Here is a 19,722-nt window from a genome sequence, read left to right as displayed (position 1 = left end):
AGGGGGAGGAGAAAAAGAACAGTCAGGGAGTTTGAAGGACCAGAAGATGCTATCACAGAAGCTCGGGTGCTCCATAAATTCCTGCTGAACTTGAAGTGGCTGCTCAGGTACTAAAGGTGAGAATATCTGAGAGAGTAGTACACCTGTCTACAAGGGAAAGCCAAACGAGGCCAAAGCTAGGGTCGTTCCTGCCATTTAGCAGGGAAGGTAAGGGAGAGAGAGACAGCCTGATTTCCAGTGCTTCTGATGCATACCGGAAACGGGGGTGGTGGTGTCAGAAGCCGACGTACCATTTTGGGTTTCCCTGTTAGAGATCCCATTGCTTCAGAGTCGGCTTTATAGCATCCTGCTACCTGCTACTTTCTTTCGTTCTGCACTTCTAAGAGGTTTGCCTATGTGCACATTTGTTTTCAGATGTCTAATTCTGACTCAGAAAATTGCTGGTTTCAACTCTTTTGCCAGATGGCTGAGGAAAGAGCAATTGACTGTTAGCGCTAAATGCCTGTGTCAGAGCCCAAAGCAGCCGATTTCAATTAACATAAGAAGCAGAACAGATCTCCTATCGTGCAAATGTAAAACGATGAGAGAATGAAACCTCATCCTAGCTGAAAAAGGCAAAACACACTGCGTTTTATCTCCTCCCAGATGCTGGCCATGCTGTTGGGTTACTGGGGTCTACATACAAATGGGAGAGGAATATAAATCAGTTCCTATATGACTCTAATTCCCAGAACACCACCTGTGCCCTTGCTTGCTTTCTGCTTAGCTGGCAGGGAGTGGTCCTCAAAATCGCATGGCAGAAATCTTTTGTTTATTTGTTTGGGTGCATGGAGGATACCATGGGGTTGTTTTCAACACAATTTCCTGTCTTCTCAAATGAGATGTGTTTTACAGAAGTTAAGTGCTCTCTTGCTATTTTTCCAGTTTCTTTCTTTTTTTAATTTGTTTTGTTTTAGAGATGGGGCCTCATGATGTTGCCTGGGCTGGAGTGAAGTGGCTATTCACAGGTGCCATCATAGCACACTATGCTAATTTTTAAGTGGATGATATAGAAAAGGAGATTTTAATTTTTTACTTTTGCTTTTTAAAAAGGATATTTCTTTTTCTTTTTCTTTTTCTTTTCTTTTCTTTTTTTTTTTTTTTTTTTTTTTTTTTGAGACAGGCTCTCATTCTGTCGCCCAGGCTGGAGTGCAGTGGCATGATCTCGGTTCACTGCAACCTCTGCCTCTTTTCTTTTTTTTGAGACAGGCTCTCATTCTGTCACCCAGGCTGGAGTACAGTGGCATGATCTCGGTTCACTGTAACCTCTACCTCTGGGTTCAAGTGATTCTCCTGCCTCAGCCTCCCTAGTAGCTGAGATTACAGGCATGTGCCACTACACCTGGCTAATTTTTTTTATTTTTAGTAGAGCTGGAGTTTCACCATGCTGGCCAGGCTGGTCTCAAACTCCTGACCTCAAGTGATCCACCTGCCTCGGCCTCCCATAGTGCTGGGATTAGAGGCATGAGCCACTGCGCCTGGCCTAAAAATGTATTGTTTGTTATGTACTACACTTTACAAGGTGAAAATAAAAACAAAATTTAAAAATCCAGGTTGAGATATGTTGCTCCCACCTTGCTCTTCAACTACCCGGTTTCTTTCTGCCCCTAATAAGTAATTTCAATTAGTCTCTTGCTATTTTTCCAGTGTTTTTTATTTTATTTTCGAGACAGGGTCTCATGACGTTGCCTGGGCTGGAGCGCAGTGGCTATTCACCGGTGCCTTCATAGTGCACTACAGCCTTGAGTTGCTGGGCTCAGTGATCCTCTGGCCTCAGCCTCCCGAGTAGCTGAGGACTACAGGTGCATACCATCATGTCCAGCTGCAGTGTTTCTTATTGCATGTACAAGCATACATACACATTCTTATTTCCTCCTCTCTTTTTTCAGAAAAGATAGCATATTACACTATTTTGCACCAAGCTTTTTCATTATGGAACAATATATTTTGGAGATCTTGCCATATTGATACATAGAGAGCTTCTTCATTTTTTTTTTATTTGTGTACCATATTCCATTATACAGATACGCCATAGTTCTTTTGACTGGTCCCCTATTTTTGGAGGTCGTTTCTAGTTTTTGCTATAAGAAACAGTTCTCTAGTTGATTATCTTTAAACATCTATGCTGTGATACATAGGTAACAGTAACTGGGATAGATTCCCAGGAGTAGCATTGTGGTTCAAATGCATCTGTAATTTTGGTAGGTATTGCCAGATACCCTTCCATGGGGGTTGGCCATTTTGCCTGCCTTCTAGTGCAGTGTGAGAGTGTCTATTTCTTTGCAGCTTTAGTAACTGAGCATTTTCAAACTTCTGTTTGGGCCTTTTTTGTTTGTTTGCTTTGTTTTGTTTCGGTTAGTCAAATAAATTAGCCAAAAGTAGTTCAATTTGTATTTCTCTTATTATTCTTTCTTGAGGTCATAGTATATTATTATTTTTGTTTGGTTTCATGATCTCCCAGAGAAGGATCATGACCTGATGATGGCAGGAAGGGGGATTGTTGGGGTGGAGAATCCTTCCTAGATTCACTCTTGGGCTCTAAGGACTTTATAAGATTCTAGATCCTCCATCATGTCCTTGTGTGTTAGTTTTATTACTCCATGTTTTCCTGTAGTGATTAGTAATTGTAATACTAACCAACATGTATTGAGTGCTTCTTACATTCTAGGTACTATTCGGAGCACTCTCTATATAATTCATTTACTCTTAAAAAAAAAACTTTATAAGGAAAGATGTTATAATCTATATTCAGATGAGGAAATGGAGGTACAGCAAGGTCAGTAACTTGCCTAAGGTCCCAAAGATACAACCTAGGCAGTCTGACAGAGGGAATAACATCTCAGTTTTTTTTTTTTTTTTTTTTTTTCCTGAGACAATCCTGGTTTTTGCCTTTAAAGTTCCATGTCCCTGAAAACTCCTCTGCCTGGGCAAACTGGGACAGTTGGTCACCCTAGTTTGACCCTAGAGCCTTTGTATATCACTATTACATTTGTCTTAAGCCTATAAGAGGATGCATGGATGTAATCAGAGGAATGGAAGAGAGAGCGTTGCTATAGCAGCATGTGTGAGACTTTTAATTTGTAGATTCCTATTTTTATTCAATTAGCCTGACACCAAGGGAGCAGGAAAAAAGAGTGGGGCCATTCCCTCAGTCAAGTAGCTGCAGAAATGAGAAATAGCCAGAGAGAGAGAATAGCTAATCCAGCTGCTATTATCAGAAATCCGTGTGGAGGTCTAGTTTAAAAAAAACAAACAAACAAAACCACATATATAGTCTTGTCACTATGGTAAGTGAACAATTTGCATGCACTATTTCAATTACTACCCAGAGTAGCTCTGTGAGATTGGTACTAGTATTGCATCCATTTTCCAGATGAAGGGAGGTGAAGAAACTTGCCCAAAGTAAGGTGGATCGAAACTCAAGCTGTCTGCCTGCAAAATCCATACATGTTATACCTAAATTTAAGTGCATATTTGATTCCTAACTGGGCTCTTAATGACTAACAGTAGGAAAGACTCTTGAAATCCTGAATCTTTGGGCTTGCTGCAAGAGATGATGATTTATGCTTGAATGGAGAAGCCTAGCAGCTAAACAATTACAGATGCTTTTAGAAATTTCAAACAGCTTTGGGAACAAGCAGTTGTTTAAACATGTTGAGGCTGTGAAGAGCAACAAATAAGATTCTGCTCTATTTTTGCCACCAGGAGCCATGTGGTCTTGAGCAAGACTCATTTAAACTCTCTTGGTTTAGGTACTTAAGTATAAAATGAAGATAATTGTTTCTTACTTACTTCAAAGATTATCTTCTGAAGAACTTTCTTTTTCTAAGATTCATCACCACAATCCATACGTCCCTGATTTCTCAAGCTACATTATATTTGTATTAGTCTGTTCTCATGTTGCTAATAAAAACATACAAGACATACCCAAGACTGGGTAATTTATAAAGGAAAGAGGTTTAGTTGATTCACAGTTCAGCATGGCTGGGGGGTGCCTAAGGAAACTCACAGTAATGGCAGAAGGGGAAGCAAACATGTCCTTCTTCACATGGCAGCAGGAGAGAGAATGAGTGCCCATTAAAGGGGGAAGTCCCTTAAAAAACCATCAGATCCCGTGAGAACTAACTCACTATCATGAGAACAAGGTGTGGGAAACAGCCTCCATGATTCAATTTTTTCCACCTAGCCCCTCCCATGACATGCGGGGATTATGGGAACTACAATTCAAGATGAAGATGAGATTTGGGTGGGGACACAGCCAAATCATATCAATACCTGAGAAGAAGCAAGGACCCAGTATAGAAAACTTTATACTAAGTACACAGTATATATAAATTTATATAATTCAAGAATGAATTTGGCTAGAGTCCTATAATAGGATTTCTAAAGTTAGAATTTCTACATTGGCCCCCCAAAGATGCTCTGCCTAATCCTCAGAACCTGTGAATATGATGAAATATCTTTGATTATGTTATATGACACAGTTGACCTTGAAATAAGGGGATTATTCTGGGCTATGCAGTGGGCCCATTATAATCACATGATCCTTTAAAAGCAGAGAGCTTTCTTTGGCTGTTGGCAAGTGGGGCTGAAGTAGGAATAATGGTAGTTGAAGAGATTTGAAGCAAGAGGGCCATTTGACACACCACTGTTGGCTTCGAAGGTGGAAGGAATATGGGTGGCCTTTATAATCTGAGAGCAGATCCCAGCTAACAGTCAGCAAGGGACCAGGAACCTCAGTCCTGCAAGTACAAGGAATGAATTCAGCCAATAGCCAGAATGAGTTTGAAAGTGGATGCTTCTCTAGAACCTCTAGATAATATCCCAGCCTAACCAACACTGATTTCAGTCTTGCGAGGTCCTAATCACATAACTCAGTGAAGCCCACTTGGATTTCTGACGTGCAGAGCTGTGAGATGATAACTATACTGTGATGATAACTGTGAGATGTAACTGTGAGATGATAAGTAACTTAACTTGGGGGTTTTTTGTTAGATACCAATAGATAATTAACATGTCTCCATCTAGGTTTCTTAGAATCCTGATTTTTTATCTCCTACTCTTAAGGCCTTTTGTGCTGCATCCTAGACTGAGGATATGGTCTCAGTATTTCCATATTCCCTCTTGATTTCAAGCAGTTCCACAAAACTAGGAGTCTCCAATCACATCCTCTCTAATCAAATTCCTGGCAGGATGCTGCTGCTTGACTTTGGTTGTCACCGTCTCTGTCCCTTACCTTATCATTGGTACAGGCCACTGTTTCAATTATTGATCAAGGCCTTACTATCTCACCTTTCTTAATTTCTATTAGAGCCATTAGAACTAATAAATAAATTCATTAGAACTGATTAATTAATAAAGTTGCAGGGTACAAAATAAACATACAAAAATCAGTTGCATTTCTTTACACAAATAATGGTCTCTCTGAAAAAGGAATCAAGAACATAATCCCATTTACAATAGCATCCAACAGAATAAAATAGTAATAAATTTAAACAAGGATGTGAAAGATCTTCACACTGAAAACTATAAAACATTGATGAAATAAATTAAAGAACACACAGTTAACTGGAAAGATATCCCATGTTTATGAATTGGAAGACTTAATATTGTTAAAATGTCTATACTATTTGAAGCAATATATGGATTCAATGTAATTCCCATCAAAATTCCAATGCATTTTTCACAGAAATATAAAACATTCTAAAATTTGTATGGAACCACAAAGATGTCAAGTAGCCAAAATAATTTTGAGAAAGAAAAACAAAGTTGGAGGCATCATACTTTCTGATTCCAAATTATAATACAAAGAAATAGTAATCAAAACAGTATGGTACTGACATAAAAACAGACTCCTACACCAATGAAACAGAATAGAGAGTCCAGAAATAAACCTATGCACAGATGGTCAACTAATTTTTGACAAGGCCACCAGGAAGGTACCATGGGGAAAAGGCTAGTCCCTTCAATAAATTATGTGGGGAAAACTTGGTATCCACAGGCAAAAGAATGAAACTTGACTAATGCCATACAGAAAAATAAACTCAAAGTAGATTAAAGACTGAAACATAAGACCTAAAACTGTAAAACTCCCAGAAGAAAACAAAGGGGAAAAGTTTATTGATTTGGCCTTGGCAAGGATTTTTTGGATATCTCACCAAAAGCACAGAGAACAAAAGCAAAAATAAACGAGTGAAATGACAGAAAACTAAAAAGCTTCTGCACAGCAAAGGAGCTAATCAACAAAATGAAAAGGCAGCCAACAGATTGGGAGAAAATATTAGAGAATTATGTGTCAGATAAAGGGTTACCATCAAAAAACAAGGAATTTGCACAGTGCAATGGTAAAATAAAATCAAATAATTCAATTAAAATTTGGGCAAAATACATGAATAGACATTTGTCCAAAGAAGAAATAAAATGGCCAACAATTATATGAAAATGTACTCAACATCATTAGTTACCAGGGAAATGCAAATCAAAACCACATTGAGATATCATCTCACTCCTGTTAGAATAGCCATTATCAAAAAGACAAGAGATATAAAGTGTTGGTAAAGTTGTAAAGAAAATACAATGCTGGTAGGAATGTAGATTGGTGCAGCCATTGTGGAAAACGTTATGGAGGTTTCTAAAGAAATTAAAAATAGATTTATCATAAGACACAGCAATTCCTCTAGTTTTTTTTTACTCTATTTTAAGTTTAAAAAAAGTTTTTAAAAGTGTCTATTAGATGAAAGGAGAATATAGGACTTATGAGAAATTGAGATGCTTTTTTGTTGGTCAAGTGTTACTATGGAGACGTTGTGGCAACAGAGTTGAAGCAATAGAGGTGAAATCCAAAGTGACATGAGACTAGGATTAGAACCAGAATAATTATGAGCAAACAAATTTACACCAGATGATAGAGCTCAAGAGTAAAACGGAAATGGAAAAGGAAAAGCAAGGTCAATAGCTAAGAATAGAGCAGGACTAAGGCTGTGAATGGCAAATTGGCGCTTGGTGTGTATTACAAGGGATGCGTTCTTGGTCTGGACATAGAGTATATTAGCCCTGTCCTTAAGTTCAAGTCCTAAATATGTGCTAGCTGTTACTAAAGTACTGTGGGTATATGTGTGCAGGAAGAGGGAAAGACAAGCAATTAATGGAAAGATGTTCACACAAGATGGAGCAGAGTGGGAAGCTGTTTTTTAAAAGAAAACAAATTATATGTGGTTACAGGTTGATCCCCTCTTTTAATAGTGAATTTTACTGATTTTATCTGAACAATTTACTCTTTAAGGACTCTGAGGCTAGGAAAATAAACCTGTTTTATGTTAAATGCTATTTTAGCTACAAAAAAAGGACAAAAGGTCTTTGGTGAAACTAGCAATGTAACCCTTAGGCCCAAGTCATGAAAATGTGTATATTCACAGCATAACTCTCTCTAGCTGTTAAGCTGTCCCAGTGCCTGCTCAGTCAACGTTTTAGAGTATTCTATCACCCCAGTGGCATTCTACAAAGCTTTCAGAGCTGATGCTGGAATTTTCTGAGGCTAGCTCTATAAATAATTGAGTTTCCATCCCACAGATTTTACTTCCATTTTTGTTATGTCTAGCTGGAAAATTTACTGACACCATTCAACTTTCTTCTCTCCCTCTAGGTTTCTTCCAGCACTAACTCTGGCCCATTTCTCCCTTAAAAAATAAATGTGGAAAGAGCTGAGATTAGTTTCCCCTGCTAAAAATGGTGCCTTCATGGGTAAGCTTCACCAGTATTATTGATAAGATTAAATTGTTTTGTAGACCTCAAAAGAATTTTAGTTCTGTTAGGAGCCTCTAGCTTGAGAGTTTTAGCTGGACCTTTCAAATTTCGTAGGCCTTAGGAATAGGCCTAGATAGGAAGACATTGGATTTTGCTCTGTCGATGCAGGATTCATTTTTTAAAGATTGGGCAGAAAGCTGTTTTTTGGTCTTATTAATTCTTGCTATTGTGCTTTGATTATGTGACAGCTTCATTGCTTTTAATTATTGATGGAAGTGCTGATGGTGATGTACTTTCTTGAGACCAGGTGGCGTTAACAGGTTTTAACATTGGTTCCTCATTCCTACTCAACCAGCGTGACTTTCTCTTGATATTTTTCATGTTGTCAAGGTCTTGGATTATTGGAAATGAAAGACAAATAAAAAAGAAAATCTCACCCACACTTTTAAGATATCTTAATTCATAAAGTAACTGTTTTTGTGATCCTGGGGCACCATACTTCATCTGATCAAACAGTTTCACTGGAAGCAAATCTGTTGGATATAGTTAGTATTTATATGGTAGATGACCAAAAGAGTTGGTAGGCAATCCTACTTTTGGGTTATTATCTACTGCAACCTTGTTTTGGGTTGTTATCTATTGAGTATTATCTATTGAGTTTAATAGAAGTCAACTACTTCAATGTCAGATCTTCTAAAAGACTGAAGATACAGGGAATATCATTTATTTACTCTTCATTTATTTATTTAGTCAAAAATATTTATTGCATATCCACCATGTGCCAGATACTGTGTTAGGTGCTGGGAATCCATCAGTAAAGAAAATGGACAGGCTCTCAGGGCCTTACATTTTAACTGGGAACACAGAAGACAGTAATGAAATAAAGTAAGAGATAAGCACTAATAAGATAAAGAAGACAATACTGTGGATAAGAGTGATTAGTCACTAAAAAAAATAAGAATTTCTAAAAAGGTAGATAGGTAATATATCTTATAAAAACCATAATATCATAAGGAGCAGCAGTATATTATATAGCTATTGACCATCAGGATACATGATATTTGCTACAATGACTTTCTTTTTCTTTTAACTTTGCATTTCCTTTTATATTTCTTCAGGTTTCCTATTATATAGGACATGGGGGGCGGGGGTAGACAGGATTGCAAAACTATTGATCTAATAGATATTTTAGAATGATCTAATTTCCTTCACTTTGTAGATGATGAAAATGAGGTTCAGAGAAGTTATCAGACTTGTTCAGGGTTTACAGCTAGGTACAGCTAATTACAAGTACCCAGTGCTCATCCCTGTAGACTTCCAGTGAGTGGTGCTTGTCTAGGTTTTTAATTTATAAAGCCTGAAATCTAAGCTTTCATGGTCTCATATGTGATCAACACTGAGATGACTCAAGTTCTCCAGGGGTTACTTTTTATTTAATACCTATTAATAGCACACAAGCTCTCTTCTTACCCCCAAATCAGGAAGAAGCCTAGCCTTTAATGAGCTCTTACTTGCCTTCTCCCTGTCTGGCTTAATGCTCTCTAGGCTTCAATATGGGTGGATTCCAGCAATTTCAAACTGTTTCCCCAGGCTGCTATGGATATGCTTACATTGCTTAAGTCTCAATGTGGACACATTTAATTTTGCAAGCACTTCTAAGACTAGACTATGTAGTTAGCAAAACATTTCCAAAGGTTTGGGGATAAAAGAAGAGAATTGTTTTGCAGAACAGAAAAAGGAACCTGGATATTAGCTGTCACTAGAGTTCATTGGCAAAGTCCTCAAGAAGAGTTCCGTCGTAGTCATCTGTTTCAACCTTCCTCTAAACCTAGTCCTACACCATAGTGCAGGAATCAGCTTAACACACCATGGCCTTTGACCATGTCCCTATTACCTGTAGCCCTAGCTGTTGGGTCATCACTGGCCCTAGAGAGTTGAGAAAATCCTTTCTTCCTCAAGACAGACACTTCAGTCCACAATGATGATAACCTTGTATTAAATCATACAGAGCAGTTTATTCTTCATAGTCTCACATTTTCTATCCCAGATTTGAATTTGGGCTTTCTTTTTACCTAATCAAGAAGCTGCTCCCCCTGCTACCATTTATGATGCCTTCACTTCCAGCTAAATTAAAAACAAATACACAGAAAACTGTTGGCAGCTTTGAAATAATAATTTCCCTTGCCTAATAGCCAGCTATCAAAATTTTAGTTCTGATTGTGTCGAATTTCTGAACATCTCCTTACATGATAATCTAAAGAATTTCCACCACTGCTGCCACTACTTCGTTGGTAGTTAGCTTTCCTTACCAACTTCACAGTGTGTTTCAAAACCCAGCCTTCTCTGGGAGGCTGCTTATCCTCGTGTCCTTCTTTTTTCTTTCCTTTTTTTTTTTTTTTTTTTGAGACAGTCTTGCTCTGTCGCCCAGGCTGGAATGCAGTGGCACAATCTCAGCTCACTGCAGCCTCCACCCCCTGGGTTCAAGTGATTCTCCTGTCTCGGCCTCCTGAGTAGCTGCTATTACAGGTGCCTGCCACCATACCCGGTGAATTTTTTGTGTGTTTTTAGTAGAGACAGGGTTTCACCATGTTAGCCAGGCTGGTCTTGAACTCCTGACCTCAACTGATCTGCCCACCTTGGCCTCCTAAAGTGCTGGGATTACAGACTTGAGCCACCACGCCCAGCTGTTATCCTCATGTCCTTCTTTTTTTTTTTTTTTTGAGACGGGGTCTCACTCTGTCGCCCAGGCTGGAGTGCAGTGGCACAATCTCAGCTCAGTGCCAGCTCCGCCTCCCGGGTTCACGCCATTCTCCTGCCTCAGCCTCCCAAGTAGCTGGGACTACAGGTGCCCGCCACCACGCTCGGGTAATTTTTTGTATTTTTAGTAGAGATGGGGTTTCACCGTGTTAGCCAGGATGATCTCGATCTCCTGACCTTGTGATCCACCTGCATCGGCCTCCCAAAGTGCTGGGATTACAGGCGTGAGCCACAGCACCTGGCCCTCATGTCCTTCTAATCAGCACGTTGTTCTTAGCGCTTAGGTGTTCAGTTTGGATGTCATTTTCACCTGTCATTTATATATATGTGTTCTCCTCACAATTAGAGCACAAACACTTTAGAGACAGTTACTTTGTGTCATGATTCCCTCACCTCCTGTTCTCCACATCTCACAACAATGCCTATTTAGTACTCAACAAATATAACCTATTTCTTGGCAGACTAAAATCTATTGTTTATCCTCCAAACATTGCCAAAGGCCTTACACTTACTGCATTGTCATTTCTACTTTGATATTGTCCTTCATTTCACCTTCCTATTGAATTTTTCCCAAGGTCAGTGCTCATTGCTTGTCATATGGATTTGGCATGAAATTCAGATGAAATTCCCATTAAAAGGCATAATTTAGATCTCACTTGACATGAGAAAGTTTAATCTTTACATTTTATGCTATAATTTTCTATTGTATAACCCAATAGGTAATAGTATGTTGAGAGGCTGGAGATTGAACTGAAGACAGAGTGTCACATTGTTGCTGCTTGAGCCAAGAAAACTACATGGCCTTGTGTGTAATGGTGGGGATGCTGATGATCTTAGGAGGCTAGTCAGAGCTGTAGTCAGGGCCTGAAAGCCAGTGCAGGGGAGTGTACAGGCAAAGGGGTCACACCTAATGAATGGGTCTTATTGAGAACAGGGAGATGGGCTAAGAAAGAGACATGGGCCGGGTGCAGTGGCTCACACCTGTAATCCCAGCACTTTGGAAGGCCGAGGGGGATGGATCATTTGAGGCCAGGAGTTTGAGATCAGCCTAACCAACGTGGTGAAACCCCATCTCTACTAAAAATACAAAAAACTTAGCCAGGTATGGCGGTGCATGCCTGTGGTCCCAGCTACTTGGGAAGCTGAGGCAGAAGAATCGCTTGAACCCAGGAGGTGGAGGTTGCCGAGAGCCGAGATTGCACCATTGCACCCCAGCCTGGGTGACTGAGCAAGACTCCATCTCAAAAAAAATAAAAGAAAGAGACATGGAAAAGGTGTGGGTCACTACACTCTCAGGCCCAACTGTGGCCTGAAAACACCATAGGAGGAGACGTGGAGGGATGGATCAAGAAGTGAGGAGTACGTTTTGCAGGTGTTAGCAGAACTTGGTGTGTTGTTTAAAACTTTTTAGGTCAGTAAAATTAAATGGCAACTCACCCAATATATCTTCATTACTCATCCTTGTGCCCAGTCTTACCCCATCCTCCTTTTACTATATGTATAATAAATATATAATAAATTTATTTATTTATTTATTTATTTATTTATTTATTTATTTATTTATTTATATTTGAAATGGAGTCTTGCTCTGTTGCCCACAATGGAGTGCCATGGCCCTATCTTGGCTCACTGCAACCTCCGCCTCCTGGGTTCAAGTGATTCTCCCCGCTCAGCCTCCCGAGTACCTAGGATTACAAGTGTGCACCACCAAGCCTGGCTAATTTTTGTATTTTTAGTAGAGATGGGGTTTCACCATGTTGGCCAGTCTGGTCTCAAACTCCTGACCTCAAGTGATCCACCTGCCTTGGCCTCCCAATGTGCTGGGATTACAGGTGTGAGCCACTGTGCCTGGTCTCTTTTAATATTTAATACTGTGTGAAAATCCAAGAAGCTTTGCCTTTCCAGAGTTTGAATTCATCAATATGCTCAAAATAACAACTTGATATCTTTGAAGGTTTTGGTTATTTACCTAATCTAGTTGTATTTTTCTTAAACAGAGGAAAATTATCTTTGATTAGAAATAAGCAAAACTAATCTATGGTGGAAATTTAGAATGTACGCACCTATAATAATTTCAATATTAAGTAAAACTACTTCTCTGGGTGTCAAAACATATACATATCTATGCATAATGGATGAAACTGACATCAGCCAACAGAATGCAGAATGGATGCATTTGGGGCCAAACAGCTTGAGTTTCAGCCCCATCTCTACTCATTTAACTGTGTGATCTGGGCAAGTTACTTTGCTTATTTGAGCCTCAGTTTCTCCATCTGTTAAATGAAGGTAGTTCAGTGGACCCTTGAACAACATGGATTTGAACTGCATGAGTCCACATAAACATGGATTTTTTTCAATAAATATATTGGCAAATTTTTTTGAGATTTGAGACAATTTGAAAAAACTTGCAGATGAACTACATACCCTAGAAATATCCCCCAAATTAAAAAAAGTTAAGTATGTCATGAATGCATAAAATATATGTAGATATTAGTCTATCTTATCCTTTACTACCATAAAATATACACAAAGCTATTACAAAAAGTGAAAATTTATGAGAACTTATGCACACAAACATAGACCATTCATGGCACCATTCACAATCAAGAGAAATGTAAACAAATATAAAGATGCAATATTAAGTTATAACTGCATAAATTCAACTGTGGTACATACTGTAATAATTTTGTAGCCACCTCCTATTGCTACTACACTGAGCTCAAGTATTGCAAATATCTGCTTAAAATGCTGTCGGATGCTAATCATCTCCACATGAGCAGTTTTTCTCTCCAGTAAATTGGATAGTGCAATAAAAAGTGATCGCTCACAGTTTTCATGTATTTTCCATCATGTTTAGTGCAATATTGTAAACCATGAATAATAGCATGGGTTCCATATGAAGTACCACTGGTGATGCTGCTGGAAGTGCTCCCAAGAAGCAGAGAAACGTCATGACATTACAATAAAAAGTTGAATTGCTTGATGTATACCATAGAGAGAGGTTTGCAGGGCGGTTACTGCCATTTCAGACAGATAATTCATCTTATAAACAGATGGCATAGGTTGGGCGTGATGGCTCACGCCTGTAATCCCAGCACTTTGGGAGGCTGAGGTGGGCGGATCACGAGGTCAGCAGATCAAGACCATCCTGGCTAACACGGCGAAACCCCATCTCTACTAAAAATACAAAAAATTAGCCAGGTGTGGCGGTGTGCACCTGTAGCCCCAGCTACTTGGGAGGCTGAGGCAGGAGAATGGCGTGAACCTGGGAGGTGGAGCTTGCAGTGAGCAGAGATTGTGCCACTGCACTCCAGCCTGGGCAACAGAGTGAGACTACATCTTAAAAAAAAAAAAAAACCAGAAAAAAAAAACCAGATGGCATAAACTTATGGTATCAATAAATATAACATATTACTGTAAATATATTTTTTCTTATGTTTTTTAAATAACTTTTTTCTCTAGGTTACTTTATTGTAAGAATACAGTACCTAATACATATACCATGCAAAATATTGTTAATCAACTCTTCTTGTTACAGTAAGGTTTCCAGTCACCAATAGGCTATTAGTAGTGAAGCTTTGGAGAGTTCCATTATGCTTGGATTTTTTTGACTGTGTGAGGATTGACACCCATAACTTCTGCATTGTTCAAGGGTCACATATATTTACCTTATGGGGTAATGAGAGTTTAAATGAATGAATATGTGTAAAGCTTGCAGAAGAATGTCTGGCACACAGTACCAAATAAGTATTAGCTATTATTATAATTACACTCATGTGGTTTACTTTTGTAGTGAGTTTGTGTTTAAAGTGCTTGGGGGTGAAGAAGATTTTACTGTTAATCACTTTTACAAATATTGAAAGTTGGATTTTCTCTCCTCCTGAAGAATGTGTGTGTGTGCATACATATGTACTATGTATTTGCGTACATAGTGATTTTTGAAAACTGGGTGCTTGTTAATTTCTGTATTACCCAATCATGGATTGAATTTTCTTTTTTGGTAATGCTGAAAGTATTTTACTAATAGGGCAGGTTCTTTCTCATCTTAATCACCAGAGAGAGAATGTAATTCAAATGTGAAAACAGTTTCAGTGAAGGTGTGAGCCCACAGAGTTTTCTTTATATTAGGGCCAAAGGAACAGTTTAATTTTCTCTGTTATGTTCCAAATACATCTCAAGCTGTACTGGGAATATCACTATAAAATAAAGGGGCTCTTGCAATTCAGCACCTCCTACGCATAGCTAATTAGATAGAATAAGAGGCAAGGAGCAGACAAGCATCAAGCTCGTACATATTACACATTTTTATTAATAACATACAAATGATCTTAATGAAACCTGCATTTTCCATGAGTAACAATCTCACACAGTTTTGTTCCCTTGTCCAGGAGCTCCAGAGGGAATGGAAATGCCCTGGAATTTTAATGGTTTAACAGACTCATTATTTTGCAGCCTCTCACTCTAGCTTCTCCCAGTTTCTAGGACCCAAGTGACTAAATGAAAGACCCATGTTTCCTCTGGGCTCTACATGAGCTTGTGATCCTAGAAGCTCCCAGAGACAAGTCTTGGCATTAAAAAAAAAAAAATCGCAAATCAAAACCCTAATAATTCACAAGGTCTAAACTAGCTCTTTCTGTTTTCTGTTCCCCTCACTCCCTTCATTGTGTTTACCCAAATTTGTGAGTATATATTTTTCCTGTGATAATTTTTTAAAAAGTCTGTCTCAGCTGGGTGCGGTGGCTCACGCCTGTAATCCCAGCACTTTGGGAGGGTGAGGCAGGCGGATCACCTCAGGCCAGGAGTTTAAGACCAACATGGTGAAAGTCCTTCTCTACTAAAAATACAAAAAAATTAGCCTGGCGTGTGGGCAGGCGTCTGTAATCCCAGCTACTCAGGAGGCTGAGGCAGGAGAATTGCTTGAATCTGGGAGGCAGAGGCTGCAGTGAGCTGAGATTGTGCCACTGCACTCCAGCCTGGGCAACAAAAGCAAAACTTCATCTCAAAAAAAAAAAAAAAAAAAAAGCCTGTCTCCCACTGTAGATGCAAGCTCCTGAAATCAGGTGTCATGTCTATCTCTGGCTATTGCCAGAGCTATGCACACCTCTGACATACTGTAGGTTCTATATGATTTGATGTGTGTGCCACGTGGATGCTGCAGCTGGAGCTTTTATGACTTCTTTATTAAATTGAAAAATTATTTGTACATAATACACTTTACACTTTGAAGCATATGCTTTCATGTGTTTGACAAATGTATGGAGTCACATAATCTTTACCATAATTGAGATAAAGAAGGTTTACATCACTCCCCAAATTCCCTCATGCCTGTCTTCACTCAGTCTTCTACTTCACTTTCACCCCTACCCCCTGGAAATACCAATCTGTATTACCTTCCTATAATATTGCTTTTTCTAGACTATCATATAAATGAAATGATATACTGGGTAGTCTTTTGTGTCTGGCTTCTTTCACGTAGCCTAATGTTTTTGAAATTCATCCATGTTGTTTTGTGTGTTAATAGTTTGTTACTTTTTATTACTGAAAAGTAGTATAGTAGATTCTTAATAATTATTTGTGGGAAATATAAAAAGGAAACAGATTTGGAAATATACCTACAAATGGATTAAATGAGAAAAATATAAACATCTGTATCTGCAAATCCTAGCTGTGTGTCAGGATAATAGGTTAATAATATTTTAATGGTAATCATTGTAAATCTTAATGCTAGGTTTTTTTTTTTTGAGACGGAGTTTCACTCTGTCGCCCAGGCTGGAGTATAGTGGCGCGATCTCGGCTCGCTGCAACCTCTGCCTTCTGGGTTCAAGCAATTCTCCTGCCTCAGCCTCCTGAGTAGCTGGGACTACAGGTGCGTGTCACCATGCCCGGCTAATATTTTGTATTTTTATTAGAGACAGGGTTTCACCATGCTGGCTAGGCTGGTCTCGAACTCCCTACCTTGCGATCTGCCCACCTTGGCTTCCCAACGTGCTGGGATTACAGACATGAGCCACTGCACCTGGCGCTAAGTCTTGCTTTTAATCTTCAGATTTTTGATGGAGTAGTTGTCCAAATAATTGGACAATTTAATTAAATTGAATAATTTAAGCATCATTTCTAGTGGAAATGAAATAATGTTCTGTTTCTTTGCCATCTAGACATTAACATCTAGATATTGTCTCATGAGATCTATAGTGGAGACCCTGATACATGAGAGAGGCTGATCTTTTCATCATAGATTATCCCCATTGGTACAGTGGGCACTGCACTTTTCAAGTAAAAATTTCACATTTCAGCTAAAATGATATGAGAATTATTTTAGATGATGAAAAAAATAACTTAAAATGCATTGTTTGCCCAATCTTGCCCTTAGAAAAATAAAAACCAATATTGAATGCTTTTGGATGAATCCAGGTTTCATCTTGGATTCTTTTTTAAAATTATTATTTATTTATCTATATTCTTATTTTTTAGAGATGGGGTCTCGCTCCGTTGCTCAGACTGGAGTGCAATGGTGCAGTCATATGTAACTGCAGCCTCAAACTTCTGGGCTCAAGAGATCCTCCTGCTTCTCCTCTTGGATTCTTGAAGAGTATTTTCCTCAGTGGTTACTTGGACTATGACAAAGAAAATGTTGCTATTTCAAAGAGTGCCCTAATGTTAAGTCATTGAGATAAAAGGAAAATCAGGTCTGTCCTTTCTGTCACGACATAAATGATTAAGGAGAGGCAAAATGTGTGAGAAAAGTTACTGGATTAAGAATGAGATGTGGATTCTACTTAGCCAAAGTGATTTAACCTCTTGTGACAGTAGTGTTCCCTGGTAAAATTTGGATAAATAATTATTAAGTCGTGCTTATCTCTTGGGGTTGCTGCTCCCTATTTTAAAATGCTACTAGCAATAATATTCTCTTTGGTTTGCCTGTTCTTTTACTAGAAACACTCCTGTATAATAGTTGAACATGTTGACCTCTCCCCTAACACAGCGGTAGAGATTACTGTGGGGAAAATTATTTCTTCCTTCACTCCTTTGCAGTAAAGGTCTTCATGAGCATAGAAGAATCATATAAAAAATATCTTGTGTTTTAACTCAAAAATGACATATGATAATATACAAGCTTATTTGTAAAGTTCTCCACATTAGCTTTGGAAAACTACTAAATAGACAGTAAATTCCCAAGATCTTGCTTATTTACTTACTATGTGCCTGGCACTGTGCTAGGAAGATGACATATATTATCTCATTTAACCGTCACAATGATCCTCTAGGGTAGGTAATGTTATGGGTCATATTTTAGAGATGAGGAAACAGGCTTAAAGATGTTAAATAACTTGCTCAAGGTCATCAAAGATAGAAATGGGATTGAAACTCAGCTCTTTCTCTCTCTCTCTCTTTTATTTTCTTTTTTTTTTTTTTTTTTTTTGAGGTGAGTCTCTCTCTGTTGCCAAGGCTGAAGTGCAGTGGCACAGTCTCGGCTCACTGCAGCCTCTGGCTCCCGTGTTCAAGCGATTCTCCTGCCTCAGCCTCCTGAGTAGATGGGATTATAGGTGTGCACCCCCACACCCAGCTAATTTTCATATTTTTAGTAGAGACGGGGTTTCACCATGTTGGCCAGGCTGTTCTAGAACTCCTGACCTCAGGTGATCCACCCGCCTCGGCCTCCCAAGGCTAGCTCTCTTAAATTCCAAAGGCAGCCCAGACTCTTAAGCAGTGGTATGCTGGTAAACTGGATTTCTAGTTTCTACTTTTTGGTTACTATGAGTAATGCTACTATGAACATATTTTTAAATCTCTTGGATATATACCTAGGAATGGAATTGCTACACACACGGTAACTCTGGTAAACTTTTTGGGGAATTGTCAAACCATTTCCTAAAGCAGCTGAAATATTTTACATTCCCACCAGTAATGTATGAGAGTTCAAATTTCTCCATATCCTTGAAAACAATTCTTATTGTCTGGCTTTTTTACTTTAACCATTCTAGTGGGTGTGAAGTAGTATCTCATGGTTTTGATTTTTATTTCTCTAATGATAAATGTTGAGCATCTTTTCATGTGCCTATTGGACACTTGTATATCCTCTTTGGAGAAATGTCCTTTTATATCCTTTGCTTGTTTAAACATTATATCCTTTTCACCTATGTCTATCTTTATGACAGTAACAAAATTTTGATGATTATAGCTACGTAGAAACTTTTAAAATTCAGCAGGATGAGTCTTCCAATTTCACTCTTCTTTTTCAAAATTTTTAGGTATTTTACTTATTTGGATGCTATTATAAATTGATTAATTTCCCTTAATTTTATTTTTGGGTTGTTCATTATTTGTCTTTTTATGCTTGAGTTGTAAGAGTTCTTCACATATTTTGAATATGGGTCCTTATCAGATATATGATTTGTAAGTATTTTCTCCTATTCTGTGGGTTTTCATTTTCTTGACGGTGTCCTTTGAAGTATGAAAGTTTTAAATTTTCATGTAGTCTCATTTATCTATTTTTTAACTTGTTGCTCATGTTTTTGGTGTTACATCTAATAAACCATTGCCAAACTCAAAAGGCCATGAAGATTTACACCTATGTTTTCTTCCAAGAGTTTTGTAGTTTTAGCTTCTACATTTAGGTCTTTGATCCATTTTGGGTTAATTTTGGATATGATTTGAGGTTAGGGGTCCAAATTCATTCTTTTGCATGTGGATTGCCAGCTGTTCCAACAGCAGTTGAAAAGGCTATTAGTTCCCCCATTGAATGATCCTGGCACCCCTTGTTAAAAATCAATTCATCATAAGTGTACAGGTTTATTTATAGATTTTTCAATTCTTTTCTGTTGATCTATATGTCTATCTTTATGACAGTAGCAAAAGTTTGATGATTACAGCTATGTAGTAACTTAAAATCCAGAAGTGTGAGTCTTCTAACTTTACTCTTCTTTTGCAAGATTTCTTTAGACTATGCTAGGTTGCTTGTGTTTTCATATAAATTTTAGAATTGGTTTGTTAATGTCTGTAAAAATAGCAGCTGGAATTTTCATAGGTATTGTGTTAAATCTATAGATTAATAGTATTACCATCTGAACAATATGAAGTCTTCCAGTTTAGAAGATGGATGTCTTTCTATTTTTTTTTTTTAGGTCTTCATTAGTTGCTGTCAATGATGTTTCGTAGTTTTCAGTGTATGAGTCTTACACAACG

The sequence above is a fragment of the Hylobates moloch genome, unplaced genomic scaffold (assembly GCF_009828535.3).
Source record: "Hylobates moloch isolate HMO894 unplaced genomic scaffold, HMol_V3 SCAFFOLD_12, whole genome shotgun sequence".
Taxonomy (NCBI): Eukaryota; Metazoa; Chordata; class Mammalia; order Primates; family Hylobatidae; genus Hylobates; species Hylobates moloch.
The sequence above is the reverse complement of the archived record's forward strand: the minus strand, read 5'-3'. Positions refer to the sequence as shown.